The sequence below is a fragment of the Jaculus jaculus genome, chromosome 14, assembly GCF_020740685.1.
Source record: "Jaculus jaculus isolate mJacJac1 chromosome 14, mJacJac1.mat.Y.cur, whole genome shotgun sequence".
NCBI lineage: Eukaryota > Metazoa > Chordata > Mammalia > Rodentia > Dipodidae > Jaculus > Jaculus jaculus.
Window position 1 is genome coordinate 79,359,632 of NC_059115.1, and position 16,827 is coordinate 79,376,458.

A 16,827-nucleotide genomic window follows, 5' to 3' on the forward strand; every position below is an offset into this window, starting at 1 on the left:
AAGCTTGCAACCGGGTTTCCAGGCATTCACTGGAAGTTCTTTGGCTTCAAAGTGAATTGTTCAGTGTCTCCTTACCCCATACGTCCTGTAATAATTAAAACTTCAATTTGTCTTTGAGGAACATTTAACACCATCATTCTTACTTTCTTCAAATAATAAATGTGGCTGCTAAATCAACCATAGACCCATAAAACTAAAAGAAACCTCAGGTTCATCAAGCCTTAAAGTCAGAACGAAAAATATTATCTAAGCCAGTTGGCTGCGACACATACATTTCACTGGTTTAAAAAATACTTCAGCTTTCAATAAGGGTTGGCTTTGCAATGGGCTGCGAAGTCAACAATTGCCATGTAGGCTCATTCTTACTGACTGTGTACTTACTATAAGGCTCTGAAAACCTTTCTGAAACCATTATTTTTAAGTAAATTCACCCATACATTCATGGCAAATTAGTCTAACTATGCTACTTAGAACTAGGTTTTTCTGTAATGATGGAGTCAAAATAGTACTGCTTTGCAAGCTTTTTATTTTTCTCATGTAAAACTCTACAGGTATACAGTGCAGGGGGCCAGGGCAGCTCTGGCCCCAGTGTTTCTCCATCTGCACTTCCTGTTTTTGAAGTCTCCATTTCTTTTTTTAATTAATTAATTTGCCAGAAGAGAGAAATAGACTAAGAATAGGTGTGCCAGGGCCTCCATCTGCTGTGAACAAATTTCAGATGCATTTGCCACCTTGTGCATATGGCTTTATGTGGGTACTGAGGACTCAAACCTGTGTCATTAGGCTTTGCAGGCAAGTGCCTTAACTTCTGAGCCATCTCTACAGCCCTGAGGTCTCCATTTCTAAAGTGTCCTTCTGTTACGATGGTGCCTCAGATTATATTTTCCCCACTATGTGCAATATCTAATATTAACTCCACCAATACTTTTCTTAAATACATACCTTTTTTAAATCTCCCATTTTTTTTCTCTAAATACATTCCTAGTTCCAACATGTCATTCATAAAGGATATAAGTGGGGCTGGAGAGATGGCTTAGCAGTTAAGCACTTGCCTGTGAAGCCTAATGACCCCAGTTTGAGGCTCAATTCCCCAGGACCCACGTTAGCCAGATGCACAAGGGGGCACATATGACTGGAGTTCATCTGCAGTGGCTGGAGGCCCTGGTGCACCCATTCTCTCTCTCTCTCTCTCTCTCTCTCTCTCTCTCTCTCTCTCTCTCTCTCCTCTCTCTCTCTTTCTTTCTCTCTGCTTTTCTCTGTTTCCCTCAAATACATAGCTAAAAATAAACAAAAGTTAAAAATAATAAAGGATGTAAGAAATCTCAACTCTACCTGCATCATACAACAGAAGTCTTTTGGCCAATGTCTGATCTTGACAAAAGCAAGCACCCATCTTCTCAGTTATTTGGCAGAAGAAAATGTTTGCTTGGTAATTTTAATTTGTACTTCTTTTGTCATAAAGGGTCTTAAAAAACTTTGTGAATGTAACTATTCATATCTATTCTTCTGAAAATTGTCCTGAAATTTTGATGATTAATTTAAAGCTGAAAACAGAAATCATGTAAAAATATTGGTATCATATCCAATGCTATGTACATTGTGACATCTTTAGAGCTTCATTAGTCATAAGAAGATTCTCTTTCAATTTTCAGAATTAGGGCTCAGTTCCATTAAAAATGTCATCTGCGGCAGTGATTTGGGACAATATACTTTATCTGTACAACCCATTAGTTTTCTTTGAGGATCTTAAGTTCCCCATCTTTTGGTTTTTGATAAACTGGCAGGATGGACTGCAGGGGAGGGGCCATGTGGGACCCCGTCTCTGCACTGTTGCCGACTCCAATGCAAGACACGAAGTGAAGCCTTCCTACCGCCTGCACTCCTCCCACCGCCGCCAAATCACCGTGAGCAGGAGACAAAAAAGACTTAAGGTTCGTAAAAGAACAACAAACAACCAAAGAAACAAACACAATAGTAATTAGGAAGGAAATAAGGCTTCTTTCTAGAATTTGAAGAAAACAAAATCATTACAGATTTCAATACTCACCTAATCATTCTTCTAAAATAAAAGAGCTGATAGGGAGAAGGCCTGGTGGCGCACGCCTTTAATCCCAGCACTCGGAGGGGAGGCAGAGGTAGGAGGATCGCCATGAGTTCAAGGCCACCCTGAGACTCCATAGTGAATTCCAGGTCAGTCTGAGCCAGAGTGAGTTCCTACCTCTAAAAAAAAAAAAAAAACTGATGCAAATTATGACAGAAAGTCCACTACTTCAGAAAGAAACGCCTGGTCCAACACAAGCACTGTATTTCCATGCGCCAGTTAACTGTCAAACGCACAGAAGTCATGCTAACAGGGCATGGAAAAGAAAACGATGTTATGGCAATGCTATTTCAGTCCATTTTCAAAAAAACTGTTAGTATATTCTGATCATGGTGGCAATTTCCAGGTGGTATTTGATTTGCTTATTTAAATCATATGTGACTTTATCAGAATTAGAATTAACCTATTAAACTAATGCAATTATTATTTTATGCATGGTTTATTTTTGTATTATGTTGATTTGTCATGGTTGCTGGTTATCTTGTGGATTTAGTCAGAAATTACAACATAGAAGTCTGAAGGAAAAAGACATTTACTAAACAATCTCAAGATTAAATATGCTTTACAGGGTATGAAATTTTTAAAATTTCAGAACAAATTATCCTTTTAAAATATGTCATAATTTATTTTTGAGAAGAACCCCAACATGTTTTGTTTGTTTGTTTGTTTGTTTGTTTGTTTGTTTTGTTTTCCCCATGAAAGGCTACTGAAAGATACAAACTCCCATCCAGGACCTGAATCCCTACAAAACTAGAGTATGAAGCACCTGATCTGCAGGGAAGGGTGACTCTATGCAGTTGGGAAAAACAAATGCAGTGATTCAAGTGCCATCTATAGGCAACGTGGAAGTATGGTAAGGAACTTCCTGTGTTGAATGATGCACAACCTTTGCTTAATGCGTTTGTTCTGTGAAAGAGCTTATGCATCTGGGCTTCAGTTCTGAAATCACTGAGAACTTCTCACGCAGGGTAAGCCCCAGACATGCATTCTGACATTGCACGCTGTTGGTTATGGCTTTGTCTGGAGAGAGCTGAGTCTCTGACTCTCAAACAGTGACCAAGTGAAGCTAAACATCTGATGCATTAGCTTCACTTTTTTCATGCTGAGGATGTGTTATGAGTTCTGTCGTTAAACAGCTGTGATTGCGATTTGTAATTATCTCTATTTTCCTCATAGGTGGTCTCTGCAGCTACTTTCTAAGCAATCCCATGTAATGTTGACTGCTCTGAAGCTGTGACAGTCAGAACCAAACCTCCTCCTATTTGATTCATCTACATTAAAAAAAAACAAAAACAGACAAATGCTTACTGATTGTAAAGGTCAAATGTTTCTTTCCAGAGACTGATGTCATGTGGTGCCTGAAATAAGGAAGTGTGATTATTATCTAAGTGTTTAAATGAAATGGTTGTTTGTTACTAAACTGAGGAAGGACCAAGGATCTGGTGACATGTTATGTCTTAACTGAACAATCTGACTGATGGTGGCTGTCTTTGTGGAGGATTTTGAGTTGATATTGAATTCTCGTAATTGGTGATCTTCAAGGCACACCACCCTCAATGTGATCTGTGATACATTGAATACTTTAAGTCTAAAAACTTGAGAAATATCCTTCCCCCTAAGCAAGTCATAAAAAAGTTCTTCTACCCACAGCATAGGAAAAGGACATCTTACCTGAGACCGTGTAAGAGAGCTGAGGAGTACCGAGCGGTGCCTTGCCTGCTTGCTCTTCTCTCTTACACAGAGCTCATATCCCCTTGGTTCTGCCATATTTCACTGTAATTCTCCTCTCTGTATGAAACCTAGCATAAAAGCACTCAGGTTCAATGATTTCCGCTGGTCTTCATTTTCTATGGTGGCATCTTAGGCACATAACATGTATATTTAATAAATTCATATGCATTTCTCTTGTCCTTCTGTTTTTTTTGTTCCAAAAGTCCCATTCAGTAACTTAAAAGAATAGAAGGAAAAAGAATGTTTCCTCCTGTACACAGAAAAGAGTTAATTATTCATTAACAGTATTTACCATTGCTTGAGCAGTAATTTGAGGCTACTCATCTAGATTAAAAAATTCTAGACCAGAATACAATTGTGAGTGAGAGTATTATAGCAATTGTGCAATAAATTGGTTTTAAATCCATCAAAAGCAATGTAGTGTAAACAAGTATAGTTGACTATAATCCTCATGACAGAGGCACTTACTAGCATTTGAAAAATATTAAAAGGTAATCCACAGAGTAGTATGCTTAAGCATTTATGTTTTATCAGATCTTTGTAAGAAGTGTTTTTATCACATAAGAAATCTTGCTAATAAGTTTTTATTACTGAAATGAATGGTAGATGAGGCACTTGGTTATCTAGAAAGGGTATATGAACATCAGTGAAGAAAATGAAAGGAATGCAATAAATCAAACAGGAAACCAAGATTTGAGGTTCTAAGTAAGCCTAATGGTGCTATTCCACTTCAAGGAAGTCATTTGATTCAATTAGGTGTCAACTATTCTAGCCAGCAAAATACGAGTGCATCAGGTTGAGACAAGGCTAGTTCTATGTCATATGCTAACCAGACAGAACAAAGGTAGACATACCAGAGGTAACTATGCATGCGTGCATACACACACACACACACACACACACACACACACACACACACACGTTCATCATAAAATACAGATAACCTGAAATTAGCAATAAAAGGAAAAGACTGATATCATCTGGTCCAGTGTTTTACTTTGTGTTGTCTTGGTAAAACACATGACATAAACAACTGAAAAGGTGAAAGATTATTTATTTATTTATACATTTATGTAGTTATTACTCAGGCTCAGAGGTTTCTATTGGCATGGACAGGGTATGTGATGGAGAAGAGCTATTCAATCCATGGAGCTGGGAAGTACAGCAGAGGAGAAAGGCTGAGGCAAAATACCACCTTCCAGATACTTCCTCAGACAAGTCCCACCTTCTGCACTTCTACCAACTCCTAAATATGCACATCTGGATTCCATCAGTGGGGAAAGTACTCATTAGACCAGAGCCATTATGATCAAATTTTGTCTTAAAGACCCTCATGGATACACTCGGAAGTGGGCTTTACCAATTTCCTTGCTATTTTTCATTCCAATGAAGTTGACAACCAAGATTATCCATTACACAAGCCTATGTCTACTCACCTAAGTCGTCTAATATGCTTAATATGTCTGACATATTTGTACTGGCTTGGGTTTGTTCATAGAAAGGATGATCATCTTATTTTACTTTCTTTTGAATTTAAGCCTTAGGCGCCATTTTTGTGTAGCATTTTGCTGAAAATGTTCTTCTGCTTTGTTTTCTTTCTCTGTTCTTTCCTCTTTTTCTCTATAACATCTACTGAGACATTTTAAGGGACTATTAGTTTCAAATGGAACCAAGATAAATTTTTCATAAGCTTAAATTCATAAAACATATGGTTGATTTTATAAGGTTTTCTTAAGTGTCTCCATGTGCTAAGAGTATATGACTATGTTTGGTTTACAAAAAGGCTAGTGCTCTGGAATTTTTCAAACAGCTGGGCCTCTACTTAAAGATAAGCTGAGCACATCTGCTTTTGGGCACAGTTCTGATAAAACACTTTGGGACCGCTGCCAAATCTACAGAGGCTCTAGTCATACAAATGAAATGCAGATTCTCCTTTGATGCCAGCATAGACGTGCTGGAATTCCTACAGCTTCCTTCACTGGTAGCAAAAAGAATTTCAAGAATTCACCTTTATTGGTAAGATATGTAAGAAGTATGCACTTAAAATTTCTGCTATTGTCAATGAAGGAAGACATTTCTTGTGATGCACACATCTGTGATATCCCTATAATCCTAGCCACAGAGCCTGCTGGCACACCAAGCACCTATGGGCCAAGTGATACCCTCCTGGTAAAGTGTAAGCTGCTTGTGTCAGACTGACCTTCCTGCAGAAAATAATCAAAAGCTTTGGACAGATAATAAAAAAGCAACTATTTGAAATCACGGAGAAAAGCCGATAGCGTGCGTGCGGAGTGAAGAGCACGGCGCCCGCATTTACGGGCTCTTCCCTGCAGAGGCAAACAGCAGCAGTGACAGCAGAGACAGCCCAGGAAACAAGCTGCACTCTCCTGGGTGAGGTGTCAGCAGACAGGGTTCCATTAAAATTATGCCACTTTATTAAGCAATAAGAAGATGGAAGGTCTCCATGCATTTGTTCTACTTATTGGGATTATTTATTAAGAAAAAGATGATATTTTATATTAATTGTGTCTGTCTCTTTAGGCAATATCAATACTTAAAACAAAATTTCATTTCATTTATTTTAAAAGTTCAGTTAAATATATTTGATGACCTTTACTAATAACCTAAACTTGAAGTGGTGTAAAATATTATGCAACTAACATTGAAAGACTAAAAACTTGATACAAGTATCAAATACTTAGAAGCTAGAAACAAGAATGTATTTTTATGGAAGAGCTCAGTTTTTGAAGTGATAGCTTTAATAAATTAAATTCACATGACTGAAATAAAAATTAGACACCTGGACACATTTTCTTTCACACAAGGAAATGAGAGAGAAGAATCCTTGGTCACATCAGTATATGCATGACTGAAGGGAATGTGGGGGACTACTACAAAAGGAAATGGGACAAAATGCTCAAAGTTCAAGCAAATGGGCAATGCCGGGGTCAGAAAGAGCTGAACTCGCAGCCGGAAGACAGGAGGAAGCAGACTAATGTGGCAGACACCAGGAGGGTATTGATAGCCACTGATGTCACCCTTTGTGTTTGTCAGGAAACTTAGCGACAGCGTTCAGAATGGGAGAAAACATGTGTAGACCACACATCCTACAAGGGGTTATTATTCAGGGTGTGTCTGGAAATTTTAAACAGCCTCAACAGCCAAAAATAAACAAATAATACAGACCAGATAATCTCGTTAAGATTGGGCAATGCACTTAAACAGACACTTCCCAGAAGAAGATACGCAAATGGCCACCACAAGGGAAGAATGTTCAGTATCAAGTAATCACTGGGAAATGCAAATTAAAGTCATACTGAGATATCAATCCATTCCAGTTACAACACTGGTTATTAAAAAGAGAAAAGAAACAAGTGCTAATGAGGATGTGGTGAAAGGAAACACATGCTACTAACCGGACTGTAAACTAATGCTTCCGTTATGCAAAACAGTATAGGGACTGTGGTAAAAGTTAAAATAAAACTAACTAGAATATAGTTCGACAACCCAAACCTTGCATGTGGAAGTCAGTATGTTGAATAGAAATGTGTAGCCCCATGCTCATTGCAACACTGGTCACAATAACCAATAACACAAAATCACAAGATGGTGTCATTTCCAATCACATGGCTACAACTAGGCAGACAAATACAGCACGGTCTCATTGATGTGTGAATTCTAAACGCATGGGGCTCGTAGGACAGAAGACTGACGTGGTAGCTGCCACAGGCTGGAGAGAAAGTGGCAAGAGGGAGAAAGGGGAAAAGTTGGGACAATAGGTACTCACATACGGTTGGAGAAGAGAGATACTTTGGTCTTTTATTGTGCAGTGAGATGACTTTGGGTAACAATAAGGTACTATAGACTTTTATAAAAGGAGTTTGGAGGATTTCACCATGAAGAAACTCTGTTTATAGAAGTAAACATGCTTATTTCTCTAGCCCACTGTTCTCATGGAAAGTTCTTTCTCCTTCAATTATGGCAGGTAGCTGTGCTAGATAGGGTCGTCTGTTTTGGCAATTGTCTTTCCAAACTTGGGGATACCTCATTCCAAGCTCTTTTGGCTTTAACGTTTCTGTGGAGAAGCCTATGGTTATTCTGATGGGGTTGTGTTTACAGGTGACTGGGTACTCTTCTCTTACTGCAATATACTCTCTGTGGTCTGCATATTTGTTAGTTTAGTTTTAATATGACGAGGAGAGGTTCTCTTTTGCTCTTGTCAGTTTGATGCTCTAAGTGTCTCCTCTATATGTCTTGGCATCCCATTACCCAGTTTGGGGATATTTTCTTCTATGGTTTTGTTAAACATACTTGGTATAACTTTACATTGAAATTCTCCTCCTTCTCTACTCTAAATTTGCCTTATTAGTGTACAAAATTTCTTGAAATTCCTACTCATTGCTTCTTATTAATTTTTCTTTCTCCTTGTTGGAATGTTCCAAATCCTCAAACTTGTCACCACCAAGCTCAGATATTCTGCCAGCTCCTTTTATTCATATGACCATTCTACAAAGTCTTCTTGTTTTTCTTACTGGGTAAATACAGTATTTCAGATTGGTTTTTCGTCAGTATTTCTATTTCTTTACAAAAGTCTGGTATTCACCTTCTTATTTCTTTAAGGTGATGTCCTGTGTTCTCCTTCAGGAGTTTGCTTTCTTCTTTGATTGCTTTGATTTCTTCATTGATTCCTTTCAATATACATAAAATTATTCTCTTGGATTTTCTGGCATTTTACCTACTTCAGTTTTACTGGAGGTCATTACTGCTATATTCATAATTTTAGAGGAATTATGCTGCATTGATTTGTGTCTCTTATGTTACCGAATTGGGATTTTCCATTCTTGTTTTATTTCATTGCTTGAATTTTCTGTTTATTAGCTGTATTCTCAGTCATGTAGGTCAGAAATTGTATCTCATGGTATGAAATATGGCTTCTATATTACTCACAAAGTAACAGCAGAAGTGACTTAAACTAGTGGGTAGGCCTGCTCTATGAATGTTCTATTAACAAATTAGCAGCTATGGTCCTTTTGATTTCAGTAATTGCTGGTGGGTGAGTGAGAACTGCTGGTAAGAAGTGTGGTAGGATTTTGGAAGCTTCAGAGTGGAAGGGATGTAGGCTGAGTTTTGACAAAGACTAGTATCAACTCCAAAACTTTGGAGTTAGCACAAGTATGTGGGGAGGGAATTTAGTGGACTGTTAAGTTCCTCTGACTTTAACGGTCCTTGAAGCAATGGAAGGTTGTAGTTATGGAGAATAGAGAAGGAGGGACAAGGAGGAGATATTGAGGGGGAAAGGTTGGAAAGAGAAGGAATGTAGACCAGTTATGCACAGATCCCAGTGGTAGACTGTGTGGGTAAAAATATGGGACAAACCTAAAACCCGAGTAGACAATACAAAAACACCACCAAAATCAGCCATCACTAATTCTTTGTGTAAATGTGAATGGATGTGTGTGGGTGACAGAGTGTGAATGAGCGTGTGAGTGTGAATGTGCATTTAAGAGTGTGAATGTGAGTGTGTGAGTGTACGCATGTGACTGTGTGCATGAGTATGTGTGTGAGTGTGTGTGTTGGTGCACATGGATCATCACAATGTGTGAAGGTCTAAGGATAACCTTGGGGGCTTTTTGTCCTCTCTTTCACCTTGATTGAGACAGGATTCCCCTCTCCCTGTCTCTATCACTCGCTCACTTACCCTGTATATATGTATGTAATGTACTACAAGTGATACACTGAACGGCAGGCAGAAGAATTAGAATTCAGGGCTAGGAAAGCCCTTGAACACTGTAAGCAGAGATAAATGGTCCATTCCGGGGGAAGACAGGAATGCTGAGTAACTGGGCTGTAGAGGCCTGGCTATGATGTACTGTAACTCAAATTGCAATCTAAATAAACTCTTCCTCTTTAAACTGCTTCCTGTCCGATATTCAGGCACAGCAATAAGAAAGTAGCCAGTATAATGGTTCTGATGCAAGTGATGCTCAGCCTAGGTTTTTAAAGCATCACTATGCAGTGGTGTACAGATGACAGAGTATGGTGGGACAGTTTAATCACATTGCCAAAAATTATTTTAACCTGCTTACATTAAGGAACGCTATTTGTTCAAGTTCCCGAGGCCATGTTTGTATCACAGGATTGACTTATTCCAAGAGCCCTAACCAAATTAACTTATCCACTAATTTGTCTCATATTCTATCCTTGCAGTTTTCCTCCAGACTCCCAAGGAGTAGAAAAAAAAAAAAAAAAACCCTGTAACTTCCATCCTTTATTATGAGTATGTTAGTACCTCTTTAACAACTTTCAAGAGAAAGGCCAATCAGGCTAATTCCTTGCTTATTTGAGTTCTGACATGTACCTGAGACATTTTCCACTACCAGTACTAGACCAATATTCTTCAGAGTTTAGTTGAATAAGAATAAGAATTCTTCATCCCTTTAAACTGAAGGGTACTGTGTACTAGCCACCCCTGGAAATCCTCAAACTTTCTTTTTGCAACTGGTTTCCAGCATAAGTTCATATGGGATGTAATATTTATAACCGTTAAGTACTGTTTTTCTCTCTACACACACACATTTTCTCTGAACTTAGTGAACCTCTGTGTTTGTACTGTTGAGATCTCTTCTCAGAAGTTTGCACAGGAATAGACAGGCATAAATTACCTACTGCAGAAACAGAAAACAAACATGAAAGGTCTGTTTGTGTGTATGCGTGTGTGCACATGTGTGTAAGAGAGAGAAAAGGAGAGAGAACTTAAAAAATAATTATGCGAGAGGTCCTTTTTCACTGGCAGTCTAAAAATGACCAGCTGGAAGGAGAAATATAGAGAGCTATCATGTGGAAACGGGGAGTGCAGGAGCCTTGGGGAGCAAATTTTTCTAGAACAGTCACCTGGAATGATCTGCGCATTGTCCCTGTTCTTTGGTTTGTGCCTTTCTATTTAGTTATTGTGACACTGAGAATCATCTCCCTATGCGAGGCAAGTGCTTACAATGGAGCCTCAGGTCCTCAGCCCAGTTTCTCTGGCTACAGTCTACGCTGCTGACAGGCAGCCCAGAGCGAAGCTTAGCTCTTTCCAGCTATCTACTTCTCAGCCTACTACCTGCTGCCAAGAGAAGAACGAGTGTAGTACTGGCAGCATCAGGACGAGAGACTAAGATGGAGAGATGTGGAGCCTTTTTTCTGTTTTTAGTGAAAACAAGTAAGTCAAATAAATGTCCTTTACCTTCTCATCATCACTATAGAGTCAAATATAGGAGTTTTGTATCAATTCTAAAAAGTACCCCATCAATTCTCACTAGGAAAGTTACGGAAAGGAGCAGCTTTGGGAAAAACTATAGGAAGTTATAAGCTGAGAAGTAAGAGCCGCTACGCTGGACTTCAGAGCGCAATCGGCAGTCGGCGGAGCTGCCACGGGAAGGCTAGACCCGGCTCAAAGTTGCCCGTGTCTTGGTGTCCCTGTTCTTTGTGCAGCTAACTTGCTTTTGAAGACTCGATGCAAGAATCACCTTGGCTTGCTGTATGGGACTGGCCCAGAGGTAAGTTTCTGAAATGCTAATATTAATGTAAAACTTTTGTCTTGAAATGTTCTTTTCCCATGCCCATTTCTGTCTCTGAACTGCAAGATCACCATAGAGGAAACATATCACATGGGCCCTCCTACTGCATAGGGCCTTTATAAATATTTGTTTAGCCGTCTGTCCCTTAATAGCAGTTGCTTCTCTATTAAACACTTCCAAAGAGAAAAGGAAAGCTAGTGGTGCAGAAACTTCAGCAGCATACAGAGTCAGCACCCCACTTGGGAGAGTCAGTGAAGAGCCATGTTTTAATCAGGCAAGTAAAAACCTGGCATTTGGAAGTAGTAGTGCACACTGCTCTCTGTTAGCCTAAGCACCTATCCAGGTAGGTTCTGAAAATTAAGCTCCGTCAGCCCTATTCTTTTTTTACCATGTAGTATGTTTTAGTATATCATTTGGAAATATGAGGACAGGTACTAGCTAACCAGACTAAGGCAACATGAATATCTACAATGTTCATACAGAGCCTGGCAGTCATTTTTTTTTCTTAAATACACAAAAAGTCATCATTACAATTGGTAAGCTGGTGCTGCAATTATAGTAGCAACAATCTGCATACACAATGTTTAGCTTTCTAATTCAGAGGATAATATTAGTACATTAAATATTTTTTTAAAAAAAATGGTTTTCATTCTGTTCCACAAATGCATATTAAGAATTCCTGATGAGGGCTGGAGGGATGGCAAGTGGTTAGGGTGTCTGCCTGCAAAGCCAAAGGATTCTGGTTTGATTCCCCAGGACCCACGTTAGCCAGATGCACAAGGGGGCGCACGCGTCTGGAGTTTGTTTGCAGTGGCTGGAGGCCCTGGCGCGCCCATTCTCTCACTCCCTCTCACTCCCCCTCTTTCTCATTCAAATAAATAAATAAGTAAAAATAAAATTATTTTTAATAAATAATTCCTAATGATAGTGTACTCTGAAACCTCAAATTGGCCAGTCTATAAAGGCAGGTATGTGTAGAACTGAGGACTATTCTGACATTTTTATAGTGTGTTCGGTTTTTGCAAGGAGTAATTGACGTCAGAAGGTCATAAAGCGTAGAAGAGGTGAGGCGGCGGCAGAGGCCTCAGCAGTGCAGCTAGTGATGTGCTGCACACTTGCCTGGCATGTCTCCTCCGAGGTTATCTAAACACCGCTTTCACAACCCTGAGGAAAAGGACATTACAGTTTCATTTTATGGGTGAACTACAATAGGTTCAGTTTACATTAATTGAAATTCCTGTGTTCTTGGTCAATAGGCTAGCGCAATCATTACCTGAACTTAAATTTTCAAGCCTACATTTCCTTCTTTCTTCAAAAAATGAGTGAAGAAATAATGAAAATTTAGTATATGCATAAAAATGCAACTAAAGGAATGATTATCATAATCTTTCTCATAAAGAAAAAATAGAAAATTATATATAGCTCCTATAATGACTACATAGCAAAATAATAAAATTTATTTGCCTTCTTAAAAGTATGTACAGTGTTTATTTCTCAGCTTAGAAAGTAACAAGTTAGTTCACATATACATGCACGTATATATATATGTGTATTATATTTTATTTAATCTTAAATTATTTTAAAGGTTGTGGGAAAATTACATATAAACTTATTTTATTAATCTCTTTGAAATACTGCTGATTTTTATACTAAAATCTTTTTAAATGGAGTTTTCCTCTGGTGTTTGTTGTTCAATCCTAGGTTTTTTTTGTACTGGAGACCTTATCTTCAAGACTTTCATAAAGTATTGCTCATTATACAATGAATTAAGAGTCCAAAAGATGAAAAATAAATAAATAAACTGTAATCATAAGTAGGCCTAAACAGCATCAAGTAGAAATGAATATGGGACTTAATAAGGACACAGGACTTGAAGTCCCAAAAGGTTATACAGTCTGGAAGACAGAAGACTCTGAAGGTTGTTTAATTAAGAGGTGGAGGAACCAGAAATAACTCTGCTATTTCAGGGGCCAAATGTTTCTGCCTTGCACTAACATATGAAATGCCACGATTCACTGACTCTGCTGTGTGGTTTGGGCTACAGGGAAGAGGGGATCTTCAGAACACCAATGAGAGAGAGAAGATAAAGGAAAAAGTAAAGCAGGAAATAAGCACACAAATATATGCAAATAAAACCCTAGGGCTGGAGGAATGGCTTAGAGGTTAAGGCATTTGCTTGCAAAGCCAAAGGACCTTGGTTCGATTTCCCAGGACCCATGTTAGCCAGATGTACAAGGGGGCACAAGCGTCTGGAGTTTGTTTGCAGTGGCTGGAGGCCCTGGCATTCTCTCTCTCTTTAATAAAAAATAATAATAAAGTTTGAAAAACAAACACTATATCATTTGCAATTCAAGTATAGGTGAGAACAGCAGCAGCGTGGCTGAAGCTAAGCGTTACCAGCAATCTGTAGGGAGAGCTGAAAATGGAAAGGTAAATCGAGGTTAGATTACAGACAGCCTAGAAAACTAAGAAAAGTAGCCAGCCCTGGCAAATACGACCGATCACTGCTGATTTGTAAGCTACACTTGGGAAAGATTTAAATGGTGTAAAATGACCTGAAAGGACCAAAAAATGAGTGGAAAATCAGCCTCTCTTAACAGCCTATCACATTCCAGGAAGAGTACTCAGTGATTTCTCACTTAATATTTACAACAACCCCATGAAGCATATATGAAAACTTTCATTTATATATAGATGAGAAAATGTGGCCTCAGGTATTTTAAGTAATGAATATGTCTGCTCAAGGTAGGGAAGACTGAAGAACATTGAGAGAATTGAGGAGACAAGTTTTGGGAATGGTGGAATAAGGACTTCCAAAAATCTACCCTTCATAAAACTGGTGGAAACACTGTCAAAACCTTCATATTCCGGATCTGTCGGTGATCTGTAAGGCTTGTAAGAACTCAAGACGGGTATTAACAAAAACTGTCTCAAGCTTTGGTGAGAACAGGGAGCTTTTGTGGTGTTCCGGCTCATGCCATCCCCACCCGTTTTCCCACAGCTGCACAGTAGCCTTGAAACCCTGCAGAATTGCAGCCCCAGCACATGTAAGCCCAGCCCTGGGTCAGTCACAGGAGGAAGGGAATGGGCTTGGAGCTCCATAAAAGCCCATCCCTAGAGAAAGAACTCTTACTATTTTTCATGTCTGCTAGTTTCCTGGAAAATCTCCGTGCACAAGGCATGTCATTGTTTAATCTGACTCAGAACTCTCTTCCGTAGGAAAATCTCTATCCACAGAGCTTTCCTCAATGTAACAAGCCACCTCTGCTAACGGTTCAACTGCCTGAAGTAAAAATACCCACTGGAGAAAACGGTAAACAGACTAAGAAATTTAAAATGAGTATCTGGGGAATTGAGTATCCGTCAGTGACGTTGAAGTCCTGGGGATCTAGAAAGTTATGTGTGCATGCTGTGAGGAGTGCGTGTCCAGGAAAGGGGCAAAACTGTTCTGATCTCTCACATCTTACCACCTCGGCCACTCGCAGACATGAAGCAAAGTCTCAAGCAGAGCTGTGAACTCCCAAGAACTGAAGGTTGAGCCCAACACACAGAGAGAGCCCCAGCCGAGAACAGAAAAAGGGAGCCATTAAAAATAACTAAGGGCCTCTCTGTATTGTAGCTACTAAGCTAATTTGCCAGTGACTCCTGTTGTCGTGAAGGCAAATAACATACAAAAGTTCAAGAAAATACTTAGAAAGAAAAAGCGCCAAAGAGCAATGATAACGATCCTTGGAAGGTGTTCAAGAATCCCATTTCGAATGTTGCCATGTTAGACTATTTACAATGTACTTTTTTTAAACAAAATATGAAAGCAGAAAATAAGTCTGCCTATACACAAGGAAAGATAATCATCAGATACTGTCCGCAAGGACACATAGGTGTGAAGCTTACTAGACAAATACTTTAAAATAGTTACTGCACATATGCGTGAGATGCAGAATAGACTGTGGAGCTGAGAGAAAGGTTGAAAACAGTCTGATGAAATGAAAAAATCAGTGAAGCAATAGTAATTATGTAAAAGAACAGAATAAAAATTCTGGAGCTGAAAAATACAGCTAGGAAAACAAAAACTTACTAGGAGGGGTCAAAACTAGATGTGAGCTGGTAACAGGAAAAGGGTGAACTTGAACATGAATCAGCTGAAATTACCTAGTCTCAGAAAAAAAACTATTAAATAAAAATGAACACAGCCTAAGAAATGTGTTCTCTAGCATGAGAATATAATCATGATATGAATTCTAATACAAAAAGCACAAAAAGGAAATAAAGAAAAGGAAAAAGGTAGAAAAATATTTGAAGATATAATAACCCAAAACTTTATGAGCATATGTTAACCTGTATAATAAATCTGAAAAGAAACAGTAATCAGAACGTTCAGTGTGCTAAACAAACTCCATCAGGATAATCTTAAAAATGGCTACACATAATGCCAGTCAAAATCAGAGAAAAGAAAATATTAAAAGAATCAAGAGAAAAATTACTGATGAGCTATGCAAAATGTGATAAAAAATTAACAACAGACTACTCAACAGACATACAGCAATCAGATAAAAATGGGGAGACATAGTCAACATGCTGAAGAAAAAAAAAAATGTCAGTCTGGAATTTCATACCCTTACCAGTGATGGAGACATTCAAGGTACTCCTCAGGAAGCAAAAGTGAGAAAAATTACCAATTAAAACATCATCTTTTGAAGAGCAAAACAAAAAAACCTCAGGTTACAATAAAAGAATGTCATATAGTCTTGTGCCTCCTCAGGAACAGATATAACTGGGGAAGCAACTGCACTGTTACCTGCAGGACAGATGAAATTTCAGGCCGCACATGTCAGCGCCCGCCTTTAATCCCAGCCCTCGGGAGGCAGAGGTGAGAGACCGCTGTGAGTTCGAGGCCCTCCTGAGGCTACACAGTGAATTCCAGGTCAGCTGCGCTAGAGAGAGACACTACCTTGAAAACAAACAAGCAAACAAACATAAAGGAGAGATGAAATTTCACTGGGAGATGCTGAATAAGCTGACTGGGAACATAACTGAGTGGAAGGGGTGGTGTTCAGATCTGAATACTGTCACCGTCTTGCATGCATTGTTTGCTCTGGTTCCTCCTCCATCTGTACGCCTTCATTCAGGAGATGAAATATGTGGCTATTAAAACAATTGTATGTTGGTGGTCAACCAATATAATGCTTGAGTTATACAAGGTAAATGAGTTCTAGAGATCCAGAGTCCATAGTACCTAAAACTGAAAAGTTACATTATATACCTAACATTTGCTAAGAAGGGAGCTACTGGTAAAAATGTAAGAAATTCATAATGATTTCGGTTTTTGAATACTTATTAGGGTAATAACTCACCTGTTAATGTCCTTCCTTACTGATATCCTTCCTTCCTTTCTTCCTGCCTTCCTCCTTTTCTTCCTTCTTTCCTAATTTTGTCTTT

At 38.8% G+C, this 16,827-nt stretch overlaps 1 long non-coding RNA gene across 1 annotated transcript; it reads left to right on the forward strand.

The window, feature by feature from the left end:
• The first annotated feature begins 11,017 nt into the window (after nt 1–11,017).
• Nucleotides 11,018–13,468, forward strand: LOC123454865. Its single transcript, XR_006633528.1, has 3 exons — nt 11,018–11,033; nt 11,134–11,370; nt 13,093–13,468. It is a non-coding gene; the product is annotated as an uncharacterized LOC123454865 (long non-coding RNA).
• Nucleotides 13,469–16,827: the final 3,359 nt, after the last annotated feature.